The sequence below is a fragment of the Lissotriton vulgaris genome, chromosome 2_1 (genome assembly GCF_964263255.1).
Source record: "Lissotriton vulgaris chromosome 2_1, aLisVul1.2, whole genome shotgun sequence".
NCBI lineage: Eukaryota > Metazoa > Chordata > Amphibia > Caudata > Salamandridae > Lissotriton > Lissotriton vulgaris.
In genome coordinates, this window is record NC_141687.1 from 134764624 (window position 1) to 134784941 (window position 20318).

Consider the following 20318-nt stretch of genomic DNA (forward strand, 5'->3'; position numbering starts at 1 on the left):
ATAGTCCGAGGGGCGCCTTTACCAACCCCGATTGATACCTTGGCGATGATTCCCTGGCTCAGTGAATACCCAGATCGTACTTCTGCTGGGGTGCTGCGAAACGGTTTTTCATATGGTTTCCGCATCCCGGTAGGGGACTTTCAGGGTGTCGGGACGTGCAAAAATCAACTTTCCGTCCTGCAGCATACGACTGTAGTGCAGGATAAGATCCGGAAAGAGGTTATCCGAGGTCGTGTCGCCGGCCCGTTTAGTGTACCCCCGGTACAGAATTTTGTCTGTTCTCCTTTAGGGCTGGTCCCCAAGAAGGACCCAGGTGAGTTTCGATTGATTCATAATTTGTCAGCTCCACGTGGTCTTTCTGTAAATGATGCAATAGACCCAGAAGTGTGTTCGGTGCGGTACGCATCCTTCGATGAGGCCGTAGCCATTTTGAATCGTCTGGGGCCCGGGACGCTGATGGCGAAGTCAGATATCGAGTCAGCGTTCCGGTTGCTCCCGGTACACCCGGACGATCAGCGTCTCCTAGGTTTTATCTTTCAGGGTTATTACTACATGGATAAGTGTATGCCGATGGGGTGCTCTATATCTTGTGCTTATTTCGAGAAATTCAGTAGTTTTCTACAATGGGTCTTCACAAAGGAGACGGGTTTCCAACATGTAATGCATTACCTTGATGATTTTCTGTTCCTTGGGGCAGCCGGGGATCTCGAATGTGGACGGGCCTTGGCCGAATTTTGTGTATTAATGAAACAGTTTGGTGTGCCATTGGCACCAGGTAAGACGGTGGGTCCTGCGACTTGCCTCGAGTTTCTGGGGATCGAGTTAGACTCCAGAGAAGGTTGTTTTCGTTTGCCACCTGGCAAAGTGTGGAAGTTCAGGGCAGCCCTGCAAGTGTGTCTAAATGCATCTAAAGTTACGCTGCATCAGTTACAGCAGTTGGTGGGACAGTTGAATTTTGCCCTTAGAGTTATACCGATGGCCCGCCCCTTTTCTCGTTCAATTGCCCAAGCTATGGTCGGCCTAAAGGAGGGCCATCATCGTACGAGACTATCGGCTGAGGTCCGCCAGGACGTGCGTATTTGGTTAGCATTTCTGGCGGACTTTAATGGTCGAGTCATATGGAACAAACCAGCCGTATCCTCTGAGGAGCTGGGGCTATGGACAGATTCTGCAGGTAGCATAGGTTTTGGTGCCATCTTCGGCACAAAATGGTCGGCACAAAGGTGGCCGACATGGTGGCATGACAATGGTCTGACAAGTAATATTGCTTTCCTGGAACTTTTTCCAATTTTGGTTGCCCTGAGAACCTGGCCAGAAGGGTTCAAAGATCACTCTGTGATATTTTGGTCTGACAATATGACTGTGGTCGAGTGCATCAATAGTCAGGCAGCACGATGTAAACTGATTTTAAGACTGCTCAAAGAAATTGTTTTACTGTGTATGCAACTGAATGTGCTGTTCAGAGCGAAACATGTCCCAGGGGTACTGAATCAGGCGGCTGATGCACTGTCTCGTTTTCATATGCAGGCTTTCTCGGGTTTCCTTCCCTCAGCGGACCCAGAGCCGGCACCCTTCCCCGAAGCTCTCTGGTCTCTCGGTGCCCCGAACTTCGTCACCTCGTGGGAGAGAGTCTAGCACCACGGACGAGGAAAGCATACGAAGGGGCGTTTAGGTCCTATTTAGCCTTTTTGGGGACTGATAGAGAGAGGCTTTGGGGCCACGAGGAATGGGTAGTGAATTTCCTGATGTCCTTACGTAGGGTTGGGAAATCTGTGGCTACGGCTCAGAGGCATCGTGCTGCTATTTCCTTTGTTGCCAGGGCTCATAGTATCCAGGACCCGACAGCGTCTTTCGTTGTACAGAAAGCGCTGCGTGGGTGGCAACGCCTTGAGGGTCGCAGAGTAGATGAGAGGCGCCCGATAGGTTTGGATAGGTTGGCCCAGTTGTTGGCTACACTCCCTGCCACATGTTCATCTCAGTTTGAGGCGGTGTTGTTCCGAGCCGCTTTTACGCTAGCATTTCACGGGGCGATGCGAGTAAGCGAACTGGTGGCAAGGAACAAACAGGATGTGGCAGGGGGTTTGTGCCAAGAACACGTTCAGATCAGAGGAGAGGCAATGACGGTCTCCTTTGTCAGGTCCAAGACCGATCAAGACGGGATGGGTGACTGCATAATCATACGCAGGATTCCCGGGTCCTCCATATGCCCGGTAAAGTGTTTAGAAGATTACCTAGCACGAAGGGTGGCATTATGGGGGGGGACCTTGTTGAGACACGAGGACGCCACCTCACTGACGAAGTTTCAGTTTCAGCGGGTGCTTGCGATGTCAGTTGCCGCTGCGGGCTTGAACCCGGGCGAGTTTGGGACCCATTCCTTTCGGATAGGGGCTGCTACGGAAGCTACAGCCAGGGGTCGTAATGTTGAACAAGTGAAACGAGTGGGGCGTTGGTCCTCCAATTGTTATAAGAGGTATGTGCGGTTGCACATGTTGTAAAGCTGTAATGATGTACTCACGCCTCTTGTTTTTTGTTTGGTTTTCAGTTGCGCAAGCCTACGAGGCGGGGCGGACTATGCAGTCGACCCAACACCGGGCCAGCGGTCAGACATCACCGGCTGTGAAAAAGGAGGTGTGGGTCGTGGGCCACTCATACGTGAGGCGTGCCGCGGACGTATTCAAAGCAGGTGACATGATTCACGTAGCTGGGGAATACGGGTACAGGGTGTCCTTCTACGGAAGAGGCGGTCTCTGTATTGACCAGTTTCAAGCATATTTTGAGGATTTGTTAGGGCGGACGAGGTCACCGCCGTCTATAGTCATAGTGCATTTAGGGGGCAATGATTTGGTCTCCACCGGTAGACGACTTCTCCTGGAGGCAATGCTTTCCACTGTAAGTTGGTTGGCGAGGAGAGTTCCGGGGTGCACAATTGCGTGGTCCCATATGATCCCACGAAAGGTGTGGCGGGGGGCTATTTCTATTCCTGCTTTGAATCAGTCTGTTAGAAAGCTTAATAACAAAGTGAATAGGTTGTTCCGTTCCGGGACATTGCATTCTATTTCGCATGGCTGTATTAATGATGACAGTATGTATTCGGGGGATGGTGTGCATTTGTCTCGAGTGGGGAATGAGTTACTCATAGGAGACTTCTTAGCATGGTTAAAAACGTTAAAGCATGACCTTTAGGTAGGAGCTTTGTGGGGGGTCCGGATAGCCGGTCAACTATCCGGACCTGTGGCGGTAAGGTCATGATCGGTGAGCAGTAATTGGAAGATCCCTATGAGTGGGCGTCACCCAACACGGATGGGAGCGCTCGGGAGAGGTGGCCTTTGGCCCCTCAACGGGGAGGCGGTCCTGTCTAAGGAGAGGCCGCCGGAAGGAAAGGAAAGGCGGTCAAGGCCCCTTCCTGTGTAGGAGGGGTTACAGCCCCCTCCTGGGGAATTTCCCGGGGCCAGTGACGTCTGCGACGGCAGATGTGGTAAGTTGTGTGGGGTTTGGGGGGAGGTCTACGCTACCTTCTAGATACTCACACGAGTCCTCGAACGACCTTTAAGTGGCGTCGAGTTTATTGGGGCCCCCGTCAAGTCAAGGGAAATTGGTAGTTGCACTTGGGGTACGCCTCAGTGCTGTCGCCCCTCCCAAGTGGGGGGGGTATTTCTGGTTAGGGATCTTGACACCGGTTACGACCTTGCCGTTGGCCCTTAAACGTTAGGATGTACAATTTCATTATTTCAAGAAAATGTTTTGTAAGTTGTTAGTTCGGCTAGGAGAACCTCTGTATTAGAGAATCTGTTAAGGTTAGCCAAACATCGCAATGTGGTATGAAATTGTACATTAATATGAAACTGTTTAACGTTTAATTTTGTTTTAATAAATACGGCCGGGGAGGGTCACTCCCTCCCTCTTCCAAAAACTTCAAGAACTGTTTCCGGTTTCCCTCCTTTGGGGATTGTGTTGAGAGGGGGTGGCGGGTATCTCAGCCATATGGAAAGGGGCGACCACTCGGTCCCCCCGAACGTATGGCAGAGTACCTCGATCCCCCCGGGAAGCCATTTTTGGGCGGGAGGCGCGTCTCGGCTGGTATGCCCGAAGCGGCGTAGCCGGGGCGCGCTCGTTCCCGCCCTAGAGTGGGCTGGCCTAGACACTGACGCGGCTGGCCACGCCCTCGGGGCAGGCAGGGGCGGGTTTACGCCCGCCCTGAAGACGGATAAAAAGGGACGCAAGACCGGAAGACATCCTCTTGTTCCTGTGCTCTGAAGCTGCACCTCCTCGCTGCACGTGAGCTCGAGACGGAACGAAGAGCCAATTTTGACCCACCCACCAGCCCCTGAGGACAGCCAGTTGTTTTAAAATAGATCGATAATCCTATTTTTCGTTTACAGGTTGTGGAATTATCATGTTGATATTGAGTGTGTAATAAAGTTGGTCGATTTTATGTATGTTTTGTGATTAAAGATATTCGGTTTTTAGTGTCCGTTTATAAGCATGCTTATTCTGGTCATAGTGGCCAATGTATTGTTGGTTTAGTTAGCATTGTCGTATTTATTTTGGTCGGGCGGTAAGGTCATGATCGGTGAGCAGTAATTGGAAGATCCCTATGAGTGGGCGTCACCCAACACGGATGGGAGCGCTCGGGAGAGGTGGCCTTTGGCCCCTCAACGGGGAGGCGGTCCTGTCTAAGGAGAGGCCGCCGGAAGGAAAGGAAAGGCGGTCAAGGCCCCTTCCTGTGTAGGAGGGGTTACAGCCCCCTCCTGGGGAATTTCCCGGGGCCAGTGACGTCTGCGACGGCAGATGTGGTAAGTTGTGTGGGGTTTGGGGGGAGGTCTACGCTACCTTCTAGATACTCACACGAGTCCTCGAACGACCTTTAAGTGGCGTCGAGTTTATTGGGGCCCCCGTCAAGTCAAGGGAAATTGGTAGTTGCACTTGGGGTACGCCTCAGTGCTGTCGCCCCTCCCAAGTGGGGGGGGTATTTCTGGTTAGGGATCTTGACACCGGTTACGACCTTGCCGTTGGCCCTTAAACGTTAGGATGTACAATTTCATTATTTCAAGAAAATGTTTTGTAAGTTGTTAGTTCGGCTAGGAGAACCTCTGTATTAGAGAATCTGTTAAGGTTAGCCAAACATCGCAATGTGGTATGAAATTGTACATTAATATGAAACTGTTTAACGTTTAATTTTGTTTTAATAAATACAGCCGGGGAGGGTCACTCCCTCCCTCTTCCAAAAACTTCAAGAACTGTTTCCGGTTTCCCTCCTTTGGGGATTGTGTTGAGAGGGGGTGGCGGGTATCTCAGCCATATGCTATATGTTCTTTTGTATTCCCTTGTTTTCTAATCACGGGGTCGCCTCAGGTTGCAGAGAGTGCTTAAGCCTAATCACACATCTTCATACAAAGGGGTTCCAAGTTCTGAATGAATAATTTTTTTGTTTGAACTCCCATGTCAGTGAAATGCTCCCTTGCGAAAGCATACTATTATAGCCTTGCAGCCCCACGCTCACTCCCGCAACCCCCCCTTAAGTGTTTACCCCGACCGGCCATGCATGCCTACTGGCTTTGTCACCATTCCTCCTCCCCCTCCCCAGCCAGCTTCCCCCAGGCCGTAGCAGCACTCCTCCTTAGAACAGTCCTAGCATATCACCGGCATGTGAGGCAGGCTTGGCGCCAGCCGGTTAAACTGAGCATCGGATAATGAGGTGCCCTTTGCAGCCATTCTGCTGCTATCAAGCACCCATCCTGCCCTTGTTTGTCGCCATTTCCGCGATGACAAAGGCCGGTGTGGGCTGTGCCTGTCCAGAACATTCTTGTGTTGCACCCCTTGCCGTTAAAAATTTAAACCGGGTTCGCATTACAAAGCCAAAGAACTCGCCTCACAACTTTTAAAGGTCAAGAATAAACTAACTAGCTTTCAGCCTACCTTCAGGGCCAATTTAACTTCGAGATAATAAGAAGGCAAATAGTATTTTAAACGCATAAGCTAAACAAATGCATATTTTTGTCTGATGTTTACATACGAAACTGTTTTCAAAGTAGATTTTTTGTGTCGCTTGGTTTAAACGTGTCACAAAAAATTGCCAGACCTGTAGCAACAAGTTGGCTTTAGGAGAACTACTACTTATATATAATATGTCGACGCCATGTTGTTTTAGTGAATCAAGAGATTCTAGTTGCCGCACCTCTTATGAATTTTTTGCCAACTTTGTATGTACCAGCAAGTTGGCTAGCAATAGGCCCTTAATGCATTTGAGCTTTGTGATAGTTTGTGAAAGGTTGATATCGCTATATGTTCTTTTGTATTCCCTTGTTTTCTAATCACGGGGTCGCCTCAAGTTGCAGAGAGTGCTTAAGCCTAATCACACATCTTCATACAAAGGGGTTCCAAGTTCTATTGGCAGAATGACACACATGCAACGCCACTCGTACATGTAACGCCACTCACACATGCAATGCCACTCACACATGCAACGCCACTCACACATGCAACGCCACTCCACCATGCAACGCCAGTCAAACATGCAACAACACTCACACATGCAACGCCACTCACACATGCAACGCCACTCAACCATGCAACGACACTCAACAATGCAACGCCACTCAACAAGCCAACGCAACTCTACAACCCAACGCCACTCAACCACACAACGCCACTCAACCACGCAACACCACTCAACAATGCAACGCCACTCTAAAATGCAACGCCACTCTAAAACGCAACACCACTCTAACACGCAACGCCACTCTAACACGCAACAACACTCTAACACGCAACGCCACTCAAACACGCAACGCAAATCACACATGCAACGCCACTCAACCATGCAACGCCACTCACACATGCAACAACACTCAAACATGCAACGCCACTCACACATGCAACGCCACTCACACATGCAAAGCCACTCACACATGAAACGCCACTCAATAACGCAACACCACTCCCACATGCAACACCAGTCACACATGCAACGCCAGTCACAAATGCAACGCCACTCAACCACGCAACGCCACTCACACATGCAACGCCAATCACACATGCAACGACACTCAAGAACGCAACGACAGTCAACTACGCAACGCCACTCAACTACGCAACGCCACTCAACTACGCAACGCCACTCAACAACGCAACGCCACTCACCCACGCAACGCCACTCACCCAACGCCACTCACCCACGCAACGCCACTCACCCACGCAACGCCACTCACACACGCAACGCCACTCACCCACGCAACGCCACACACACATGCAACGCCACTCACACATGCAACGCAACTCACCCACGCAACCCCACTCACCCACGCAACCCCACTCACCCACGCAACGCCACTCACCCACGCAACCCCACTCACCCACGCAACCACACTCACCCACGCAACGCCACTCACACATGCAACGCCACTCACGCATGCAACGCCACTCATGCATGCAACGCCACTCACGCATGCAACTCCACTCACACACCCCCTCACCCTCAAACAACTTACACTCACACACCCACGATCTACTCACACCCATCACAACACTCTCACACTCACTATACATCACACACTCTCAGCCACAAACCACCTCACTCACCCTCACCCTCACACACCCTCACCCTCACACACCCTCACCCACAGTCACACACTCAACATTCAAACTCGCACACCCTCACTCACCTTCACACCCTCACAAAACTCACCCTCACTCACCCTCAAACTCTCACCTTCACTCACCCACACCTATCATCACACACTCTCACATCCCATTACCCTCACCCCCTCATCTTCACACACCCTCATCCCATCACCCACACTCATACTCACACCGTCACCCTCACTCACCCTCACACACCATCACACACCCTCACACCCCCTAAACATCACATCCAATCACCCTCACACCTTCCAAGTCCACCCTCACAACCCTCACTCATGCTCACACCGTCACCCTCACTCACACTCACACACCATCACACACCCTCACACCCCCTGAACCTCACATCCAATAACCATCACACTCACACCGTCCAAGGCCACCCTCCTAATCCACCCTACAACACCACCCTACAACTCCACCCTCCAAAATAACTGCGCATCTATGTTAATGCAAGCAAAGCTTTTGCAGTGCGACTTGATGTGTACCTTACCAAAAATAAAAATGAAAAAATTTTACATGTATAATATTAAAAAAATTACTGATGTCTTTGAGTTTGGATTCAGCGCTAACAACAGCATCAATAAACATTACATAGGTCTCTTAGCTTCAGAAACAACACATAACAACATTAATACATTTGAAGTGTACAATATTCACGGCGAAAATATAAACACTTATAGCCATCATCACAACAACTCTCACTCACACCAACTCACACCCTCACACACATCCTCACACAACATCACTCATCCTCAAACTCCCTCACAACCTCAAACACCATCACTCAACAACACACCCTCACCCTCAACAACCTCACCCTCACACACCCTCACTCACCCTCCCCCACTCACCCTCACACACCATCACTCTACATCACCCCCTCACCCTCACACCCCCTCACACACCCTCACCCACCCTCACCCACAGTCACACACTCAACCTTAAAACTTGCACACCCTCACTCACCTTCACACACTCACACCCTCACAACACTCGCCCTCACTCACCCACACCTAGCATCACACACACTCACACCCCATTACCCTCACCCCCTCACCTTCAGACACCCTCACCCCCTCACCGTCAGACACCCTCACCCCCCTCACCCTCACAACCCTCACACCCTCACTCATACTCACACAGTCACCCTCACTCGCCCTTACACACCATCACACACCCTCACACCCCCTGACCCTCACATCCACTCACCCTCACACTCACACCGTACAAGTCCACCCTCCGACTCCACCCTACAACACCACCCTACAACTCCACCCTACAACTACTAATCCACCCTCCAACTACTAATGCACCCTCCAACTACTAATCCACCCTCCAACTCCAAAAGTAAATAGCATTAGGCAACATTTAATTCAATAACAAAACATCAGATTACACACTTGTAGGTATTCAAAAATGAAAACTTAATGCATCGCAAGGACAGTGCACAAATTAATACATAAAAACGCAGGAAAGGATTGTTAAATATAACATTTTTTACAGAAAAAAATAAATACAAAGAAAAAAGGGAAACATCTGAATACACAGCGAGTAATACACCAATTTAAAAGGGGACAAAAACCTCTAAAGGACACAAATTCACAACATAAAGCAGTCACTAAAGTAAGGGGAAATAAATAAACCATTAAACAATGGTGGAAAGAATCCACAAAACAAAGAAAGTGCGTAATCACAAGAGCACTAGACCTCACATCCTACTTGCAATTCACTAATAAGTACAAGAAAGTATTTCACTCTAACTAAACAACAACAACAATACAATTTTTAAAGGTGGCTTCATACTTATACTTTGCCACAATTAATGCACATCTGTAGTCGGAAATTTATAAGGAGGTAAACATTGTCTCGAATAAGCAAACACAGACAAAATCAATGCGCATCTATGTTAATGCAAGCCATGCTTTTGCAGTGCAAATTGATGTGTACCTTACAAAAAAATAATAACTTTTGACATGCATTATATAAAAAACTTTACTGATGTGTTTGTTTTTTGATTCAGCGTTAACAACAGCATCAATCAACATTACATAGGGCAGGATTAGCTTTCTCAAAAAACGCTTCACAACATTAATACATTTGAAGTGTACAATATTCACGGAGAAAAAATGATCACTTATAGGCATCATCACAATGACTCACACCCTCACCCACCCTCACCCTCAGCCGAACACACCCTCACTCATCCTCACCCTACATCACACCCTCACACTCTCACAACCTCACACCCTCAATCACACTCATACCCTCACACACCATCACTCACCAACACACGCTCAGCCTCACTCACAACATCAAACGCACAGACACTCACATCCACTCACACTCACACTCACACCGTCCAAGTCCACCCGCCAACTACACCGTAAAAAAAAAAAAATAGCGTTAGGCAACATTTACCCTCACCCCCTCATCCTCACACACACACTCACAACACTCACACCCTCACTCATACTAAAACAGTCACGCTCAATCACTCTCACACACTGTCACACACCCTCAAACACCCAAACACTCACATCCACTCACCCTCACACTCACACCGTCCAAGTCCACCCTCCAACTACACCCTATAACTACTATACCACCCTACAACTTTACCCTCCAACTACAACTCCACCCTCAAACTCCACACATAAATAACGTTAGGCAACATTTATTTTAATACGTACTAATCAGATTACACACTTGTAGCTATTCAAAAATGTAAACTTAATGCAACGCAAGGACAGTGCAGCAATTAATACACAAAAATGAATAAAGGGATTGTAAAATAAAACATTTCTTTCACAAAGATCATAAATACACAAAATAATACAACAATTTAAAAGTGGACAAAGCGAGCTAAAGGAAACAAATTCACAACATAAAGCACTTACTAAAGTAAGGGAAAATAAACCATTAAACAATGCCAGCAAAAATCAAAAACGCAAACAAAGTGCGCAATCACAAAAGCACGCGACTCTGGTGTTGCTCTAACTCTTGCTGCTGTTGCACGAAGTGTTTCGGAGGTGCTAAGTGCACAACAACAGGAAAAACCTACACCAAAACAGCATCAAACAGCATCAAAAGAGCACAACTCAACAACACAACAACACTACTAACCACCACCCCAACACCACTATTCAACACAACATTATCACTCCGCAACAACACATTAACACAATGCACCAACACAACAACACTCAGCACATTAACATTGTCACACTGCAACACTACAACATCGCTCAGCAACACCAGAACAACAACCAATAACACCACAACACCACTCTCAAGGACCACATCATCACTCGCAAACACCACATTAACACTACACAGCACCACACCAACACTCCAAAATACAACAGTACTCAGCACCATCACAACACCACTCTCCATCACCACATGGACAAAACAACAACACCACAATGATACTAATGTTTAAAAATTAATGCAGCTGTGTTGCTAAGTGTTGCTAGGCTGCTGGAAAGTGATGCTACATGTGTTGTTAGCTCTCGCCCTCAATATACCTATCTAACTATCTATATAAATCACAAATTAACAACAACATCTATACAATAATAGCATTACACCACATTTCAATAAATAATAAACAATACAATGCATTCATGTAATAATGGACTAAATAACACGGCAAAAATAACACCTACACAATAAGATCTTGCTAACACATAAAAAAACTCTTGTAAATTACAATTAAAATACCATTCCTGTACATACGCCAATAAACAAAATCAATTTACACCCAAAATATGCACTTGAAAAAAGGGACAAAAGTAATACACTCATGTTATTAACAATACAAGACCAATAATGTACATACGATACCTGAAATAATAACCCAACACCTACTTAATATATACCGATTCTATCGAAGCATAACAATACTTTAATACATTACATTATTAATAATTAACAACTCGGAAACAAAGGGAAATACTATTAGCAAAAACAAAAAAGTACACAAAATCAATAAATGCATAAAATACACACTTTGACTATACCTTAAAATCAATACATTGCTATACATTACATAAAATTACATTACAACATTTCACATTCACAATTTAGAAAGTTCAATACATATTTAATAATATACATACGATAACGTAAACAATGTTGCGATACACAAAAGTATAACATTAATAATAAACTGTTAAAATTAATCAAATACATCTCTACATACTCTATAATACATTCACATCATACATTAAATAGTTGTAAAAAAAAAACTACCTGTCAAACGACGCCGGAAGAAGACAGGAACAACAACACGCCTTTCCCCCACGAAAGTTCCCGAACATCTGGGGATTTCCCAATTAACGCACGTCAAACGCAACGCTACGTCACCAAACGTAGCCCTGCGATTGGCTAAGGATTACGTCATACATCAAACACATTCAGAATACACAAAAAAGACTAGAACGCTAAACACTTAACGTAATTCACGTAAAGGAAACACATAGCGCCCGCCATTTTTATTTCAATAACACTTCATACACAACGTTAAAACAAAAAACATTACAACACATAACACATACTTAAAAATAAATACATACAAAGACATGTTAGAATAAAATACATACATGCAACACAATAACACTCACACATCACATCTTACAATTGCTATAAAACAACAAACACAAAGCATAACGCAACAACATATAATACACTACATAACAAACATATATACAAAACTATTAATACACACCATCACAAAAACACAACTACTCAACTATGCAAAACACAAACAACACTCAGCACCAACACATCAACATCTCTGCAACAGGACAGCACCACTCACAAATAATCCAGCATTACATGCAACGCCACACACACATGCAACGCCACACACACATGCAACGCCACTCACACATGCAACGCCACTCACACATGCAACGCCACTCACACATGCAACTCCACTCACACATGCAACGCCACTCACACACGCAACGACACTCACACACGCAACGCCACTCACACACGCAACACCACTCACACACGCAAGCCCACTCACACACGCAACTCCACTCACACACGCAACGCCACGCACACACGCAACGCCACTCACACACGCAACACCACTCACACAAGCAACACCACTCACACAAGCAACGCCACTCACACATGCAACTACACTCACACACGTAATGCCATGCACACACACAATGCCACTCACACACGCAACGCCACTCACACACGCAACGCCACTCACACAGGCAACGCCACTCACACAGGCAACGCCACTCACACATGCAACGCCACTCACACATGCAACGCACCCACGCAACACCACTCAGACATGCAACACCACTCAGACATGCAACGCCACTCACACATGATACGCCACTGACACATGCAATGCCACTCACACATGCAACGCAACTCACTCAAAGCAACGCAACTCACTCACGCAATGCCACTCATCCACGCAACACCACTCATCCACGCAACACCACTCATCCACGCAACAACACTCATCCACGCAACACTACTCGCACACGCACGCAACACACACATGCAACGCCACTCACACATGACACGGAACTCAGACATGCAACGCCACTCACACACACAACGCCACTCACACACGCAACGCCACTCACACAGGCAATGCCACTCACACAGGCAACGCCACTCACACACGCAACGCCACTCACACACGCAACGCCACTCACACACGCAACACCACTCACGTTGCCAATAGGTATCGCAGTAGGAAAGTTGGAGCCATTACAATTGCAAATAACAATGCCTTTTATTTTTTTATCATTTTTAAAACATAAAGGGCTTTGTCATTTACAAAACCAATAGCTCCAACTTTCCTACTGCGAGACCTATTGGCAACGCCAGTGCTTGTTTTTGCATTGCGACCAACCTCCTCTGCATAGAATACTCAACTCAGTGGTGTAACGTAAAATGATAGGGACCTCTGCAGAAGGTGAGGTGGGCTTTTTAGTCTCCCATATATCTCCATATTTCACAGACATTACTTGGCCAAGGGTTGTATGAGGGCCCTTTCAAGAGATGAGGGGACCCTGAAAGACCAGGGACCCACCCCCATGCACTAAAAGTGCTTCAGGGGCCGATGTTACGCCCCTGACTCAGCTCCTCATACTTCAATGTGTCTTTTTCCACAACAAAAAATCCGTATCTGCCTGCTTCATTAATATTAATGATAAAGGAATAGGTTTTGACTCCTTGCAAAAAAGTGATGGGTCCTGGGATAGAGTCCTGCATGGAACAGCAGGCATCTATTACAACATATATATTAACAATGAACCTGCGATGTGACCACTGTGTTTGAAAAGGTCAGGTCTCACAGGGCCACTGTGGTACATTGTGAATCTGACACTGGTGAGTGCATACAGTGATCTCTCCGACCACTCTCTTCCAAAGTCTGCATCTTGCACATGCAGAGTGCAAGGTGTGAAATATTTTCAGCTTTCACTACCTAAATGGCTACTTCCTAACCTCGGCAGGTGCGAAACATTCCATGCTTTGCAACCACAAAAAACAGTCTCAAAGCATTTGTGCATACCATTACAAAGAGACGGACCGTTTTGCAGCAGTACTGAGTGTGATGCGCCATATCCTCTCCTGCAACAGGGTCGATGTGCTAGTTCTGCTACATGCAAACTGGAGATGAGTTGATTTCTCTGGTGCAAGTATCTGGGTCCACTTCCAGTGAACAGCAACAGGAGGCAAGCCAACAATCCACCAAGCCCTTGGGATCATATGGTTCAAGGCATAATAGATGTATTACATTACAACACATGCTTTTACCACGCATGCCTTTACATCGCAGTTTTTACAACGCATGCTGTTACAACGTATAGCGTTAAGGGGTGCTGGATAGTGAATAGTTTAATTTACTATTCCAACTCCAGTCCCCGTGGATAGGAGGGAAGGTGTTGCATAGTAAATTAAATCTATTCCCTATCCTAGAGCGCCCCCCCACCGCTATGCGTTGTAATGACATGCGTTGTAATAGTTGCATCGTAAAGGCACTGCGTTGTAAAAGTTGCGTTGAAAAGGATGTTCCCCGGCAGAATCCATCTCTCCTGAGCAGGGTCGGAGAGTAGCAGGGAAGCACAAAAGAAAAGGAATCCTTCAAGGTCAGCAGTTCAGCAGAGTGTCAGTCCTTGAGGCAGAACAGCAGCTCATTTGACAGAGTCCAGTTGTAGGTCCAGAAGTGTCTGATATGGTGGTATCAGAGCCCCAATTGTGCCTTTGAAGTGGGGGTTACTTCAAAGAGGGGACTTTGAAGTGCACAGAAACATTTTCTTCCAACCCTGGCTCCAGACTTTCAGTAGGAAGTAATAAGTCCTTTGTGTGGGGACAGGGCACTACCTATTCAGGTGTAAGAGTCACACCTCCATGCCTAGGAAGAGCAATCAGCATGCAGATTCTCAGGCACAACTAACATTCCTGTGTTTGAGGCAGTCTAGAGGGAATGCACAAAGTCTAACTGTCACCCACCCCAGACTTGTACTGGAGGCAGGTTGCAGGCACACAAAGCTATAAGAGCAGAGAAATGTCCACTATTTTTCTTTTTAAAAGTGGCATTTCTAAAATAGAAATGTAAAATCCAACTTTACTAGAAATCATTACCATTCCAAAGATATAAAACATGTCAAAACTACTTCTTTCTAATACGGAATAACAACTTAAAAGTGCATTAAGGAATTCCCAATGTTAAACTTTGTGACGAGTTGGACTCATAGTAGTAAACAACGAATTTGGGATTTTGTCATGCCCAGGGCATGCAAAACTTAAAAGCAAATCTCCTACCTTTTACTTACACAATACTCTGCCCTATGGGCCACCTAGGGCCTTCCATAGGGTTGACTTAAGTGTAATATAAGAGAAGTTCAAGGATTGGCAAAGGGTTTTAAATGCCAAGTCGTAGTGGTAGTAAACTGCATACACAGGCCCTGCAGTGGCAGGCCACAGACAGGTTTGAAAGGCTTTTTGTGAGGGAGGCATAATCAGTGCTGCAGGCCCACCAGTAGCATTTCATTTACAGGCTCTGGGTATATGGTAAATCACTTTACAGGGGACTTACAAGTAAATTTAATATACCAATTGTGTATACACCAATGTTCCCATGTTTAAGGGAGACGCACATGCACTTTAGTTTAGCATTGGTCAGCATTGGTAAAGTGCTCAGAGTTCTAAGGCCAAAATAAAGAATCAGCAAAGAGAGGAGGTAAGTAGGCAAAATGTTTGGGGGAAGACCACTCTAAGAATGACTTGTCTAACAGCCACCATCTTTCCCTTGCAAGGGTTCACAATGATTCATTGGGATTTGTGTTGCCCAATTGTAATCACAGCATACTACAGTGAAATGCAATTGAGACTTGCCCTCACAAAATCAGTGGTGGTGACTTTGAAAATGCAAGTATTTCATGCATCAGGCTAGAGATGTGCAGAAGCATGAGAAGGGCCAAAACATTTTACCTAGTGAATGAACAATGACAAGCTGCAGTAAAGAAGGTCTCCTACACAATGAAGCATTATAAACATATTTACCTTTACAGAAGGTATGAAAGATGCTAGAACTGGTGGCTCAGTGGAGCAATGCATCTACTGCAGGTGTCTGTGCTGTACCCCCTGGTCACTGATTCAAACCCCAGCAGGTCTATTCATCCTTTCATTCTTCTGAGGTTGATAAAATGGGTACAACTGAAAGAGTACCAAGAAATCTCCGAGGGTTAGCAGGGGCGTTTGCACTCAACTTATTATATAAGCATGAATGTTAGCCCTTGCAATGTAGCAGCCCTTAACCAACAGTGCCTAAACCAGTATGAACAAGGCCTAAAGCCTTTTTTGCAGCCACATGGCCTGACCTAATAGAGATACAGTTAATGGCTTACGCCCCTGCTCTCATAGCCCAGGGCACACAGTCAGGGCTTTCACTACTAATCACTAGCCTCCTCTTTTGACTGGCATGTGAGAGATTTGAACTGTGGTCCAGAAATATTGAAACATTCCCAAGATGGACCTTACCTTTGTCAAGCAACCGGGTTAGCATATGGTCAGAAATGTAACACATTTTATTCTTTTAAAACATTCATTAAAATGTAATTTTCATCACGAATAAAGAAGGTTTAATTATGGGACAGGTTACAACTTGTAATAAACAGGTTCAATTACATTAGAAATATGGATTTTCTTTCCTTCCATAGGAATAATAACACAATTTCTGGTATTTCAGTCATCTATCCAGCAGTGAAGGGAGGTCAGCACCCTGCCAGGTATTCTGCTGACTTCCTTAGGAATCCTGCACTGGAACTTGACAGCAGTGTCTGCTGGGTGGTATTCATAGGCAGAAGGTTCTGACTTCTGGTCAGAGTGCATTCCTGGTATTAAATTCCTGTACAAGTACTCTGCTGGCCATATCGAAAATGAAAAAGAAAGGGAGGGGAGAGGAAAGTCTAGACATACTTTCCTGGAGTTCACAGGGGAGTCATTTCTGAGACACGTTTATGAGAGAAATAATTCCAGTTCATACAAAGCCCTTTTGCCTACTACGTTCTATTTTAATTATTTATTTTAAGGACTTCTAACAAATTTCAGCCCGCAAGAGGGTTCATTGAGAAGAAAGGTTCTCTGTGAGTAAAAGTTAATGCTGCGTTTTGTGCCACGTACACTTTGTAAATGAGAAGGTATGTGGGCCTGGAGCGTTTCCCTCTCAGCTATCACTACAGGTTTGTGGAGGCCATGGTGAAATGAAGAAGTAATGCTATGAACACAGGATATTATAAAAAAGAACAGTGTAATTTTATTACCCCAGTGGGACCCACTGTTTACAAGCGTTGCAGGCCAACCTCAGATTTCAGGTTGCTCAGTGTTCAGATTCAGCCCTACACTTATATGCTAGTTCTTCCTGAGTCTGCAGTAGCACATACATAAGTATGTGCTTGTAGCATACCTACAGGAAAGAAAAGGGGAGAGTATTTTCAGGAACTTTTTTGCAACTTGGAGGCGCTTACTAGTAGTTCACTAAGGTTAATCACTAACCTTGGTTTATGGGAGTGTTCTGCAGAAACCAATTTCTCTTCCTGTGCACCATGTCAAGTGCTGTACTTAATTTGTACTGGGACATTTTGCTGCCTCCTCCATGGTCCAGGCCCCAGTCTGCAACTGCCATAACCTACATTAGTAGGAGACAGCACATCAATTCTGCTTTGTGTCAACTGTGGTCATGGAAAGAGAAGGAGGACAACCATTACCGCAATCCTTAATTTTACAGGGGTCTATTCATGAACAACATTTCGTAGTACTTTAGTAGTACTACAACAGCACTACTAACATACTACAACATGTTATTCACAAACCTACAAGCGTAAATCTTCATCTTCACGTCTATCTTTTCTATGGGCAGATCCTCATACATAAAGTTTACTAATTACGGGTTGATTCCAATCTTAGTTGAAATGGCTCCGATTCGGAACCAGAATTACCTAAACTGATTCGAAGTCTATGTTTACGACATAATCCTTCCCCATTCCGAACGACCAAGTATAATCTGAGGAGCATGTCACCATTGTCCAAATCCTTTCTGAACCTGCCATGTAATGGACCCGGCTTCCGAACGAGCAATTATGATGATCGATTTGGACAGCTGAATTGACTCGGTCTCAACAAGACAAAACGGCTGTCGGTATCGGACTTCGGGGGGCCATACCACGCCCCCTTCATCCGGGGCCCTCCAAATTGGTTGTGGGGTGCGCCCATGGGTCCCCCTTGATCCAGGCATGCACATGTGGTGGTCACTATGGTGTGTCCGACACAGGGTGTATGCTTTTCCCCAACCACCCCTTTTTGCTATGGGAGCCTGGGTACGCAATTGGTATACAGGCTTCCATACAGTTCAATGGGAGTCCGAGAAAACTGAGTCCGTCAGTATATGGATGCATCAGTCGGACTCTGACGGCGTGATTCTCTAGCAAAGCCTTCTGGATCCAAGTTGTACGGAGGGATTTAGTGAGGATTACAGAGGGGTATAGGGAGGTACATGTTCCCACCAGTGCTTCAGTATGTCCATTGCTACTCACATACTGCTTCTTTCAAATTTTTACAGACTAAAAGGGACCAAAACAGTACTAAATTGCGTTACCTCTGAACTAGAGTGAGTCTAGCTCTACACATGGCCAACCACTGGTACTGCAACACACTGACATCGAAAATAATGGAGGCAGGTACATGGCATAAAAGTCCATAGGAAATTATGTTAAATGGAATGAAATTATGTAAAATAGTTAGTAATATAAATAAATTTAATGTTAAAAAATCTAATAATAAAACATCAATTTCTACAAAAAAAATTAACAACATACTTTGAAATTATACATTAATGCAAACAAATTCATTTTAATTCATCTCACTTTTAATACAAATTAATACATAAGAAATACATATTTTTACTTTAGGTGGGGATTTATTATTTTACTTTAAACTTTCATTTAATTTAATATATTTAAATTATTAAAGATTTAAAGCACAATTAAGTTAATTCTGCTATAGCATTTTTTTTTATTTGTTCTACATTTAAAGTAAATATATCCAATTCATTTACATTATCATTTAAAATAAAACTATTTCACTTGTTTTTGAGTCAATAAATCATTTTTTACCTTTCCATACTCTTTAACATGAATAGGCTACAAAATTGGGGAGGAGATACCTGTGTGATTTCATTTAATGTTATTTTCTATGGGCTTTCATTTTATTTCCCTACCTTTATTATTTTCTATGGCTGGACTTTTCAGTGTCAATGGTTGGCCATGTGTGGTGTTGGCTTTCTACTGTTTCTCTTTTGTCAATAGTAACATACTATGGAGATATGCAGGTATACACTTTTGATTAACTTTACACTCAGATTTATTTGTATAACCAAAAACAGTAAAGTTAGTTAAAAGTGTAAGAGTACATTAGCTATGTCAATTACTCATAAGGGTAAGTTACCTAACGGACTAGGTGCATCAGTGTATTGCCTTCCTCTATTTCCACACGGCGAGTAGGTATGAAATAAAAGTAGGATTGTTCCTCACATTCCTTAACTGTGAGTAAAATGCGCTCTAGCCAGGCTGATTAGAGCATTATCAGAGGTTGCCGCACTGGTACTGGAGAGACCTTCACTGGTGTACACCACATACTCATTCATCCTCCCAAAAATGTTGTTAAAAGCAGTTTATTTTTTTTAATTGTATTTTTTTTAGAATTAAGTTCTGGTCAATCACCTTCTACCAGGGAGAGGGAGAAACAAGATATACTCCTATACTATAAATGGCTTTGTATATCATGGTTAAAAGTTTGAAGACAGTCCGTATATTAAAAAGGACCTGTTATGGACTCTTTGCCACAGTGCTGATATAAGTTGACATTTGAGCTCATCTGAACACTCTAGCTTAGCCATTTCAAATTGTTGTAGGGGGATGACCATTTCCATTTGCAGTACAACCGGTGCGCCGGGACGCTCCTTCGCTGGAGCAGCCGTGCGCAATACAAATAGCACTAACATAACATAACATAACAAGCATGCAGGGCAGCAGATGTTAGAGTGTCACATCAATTTAACTGTATATTTATAAAGACTTTTGATTCCATAAATATGGAACCTTGCAAATGTACTAGTTTCCAGGTAAGAACAA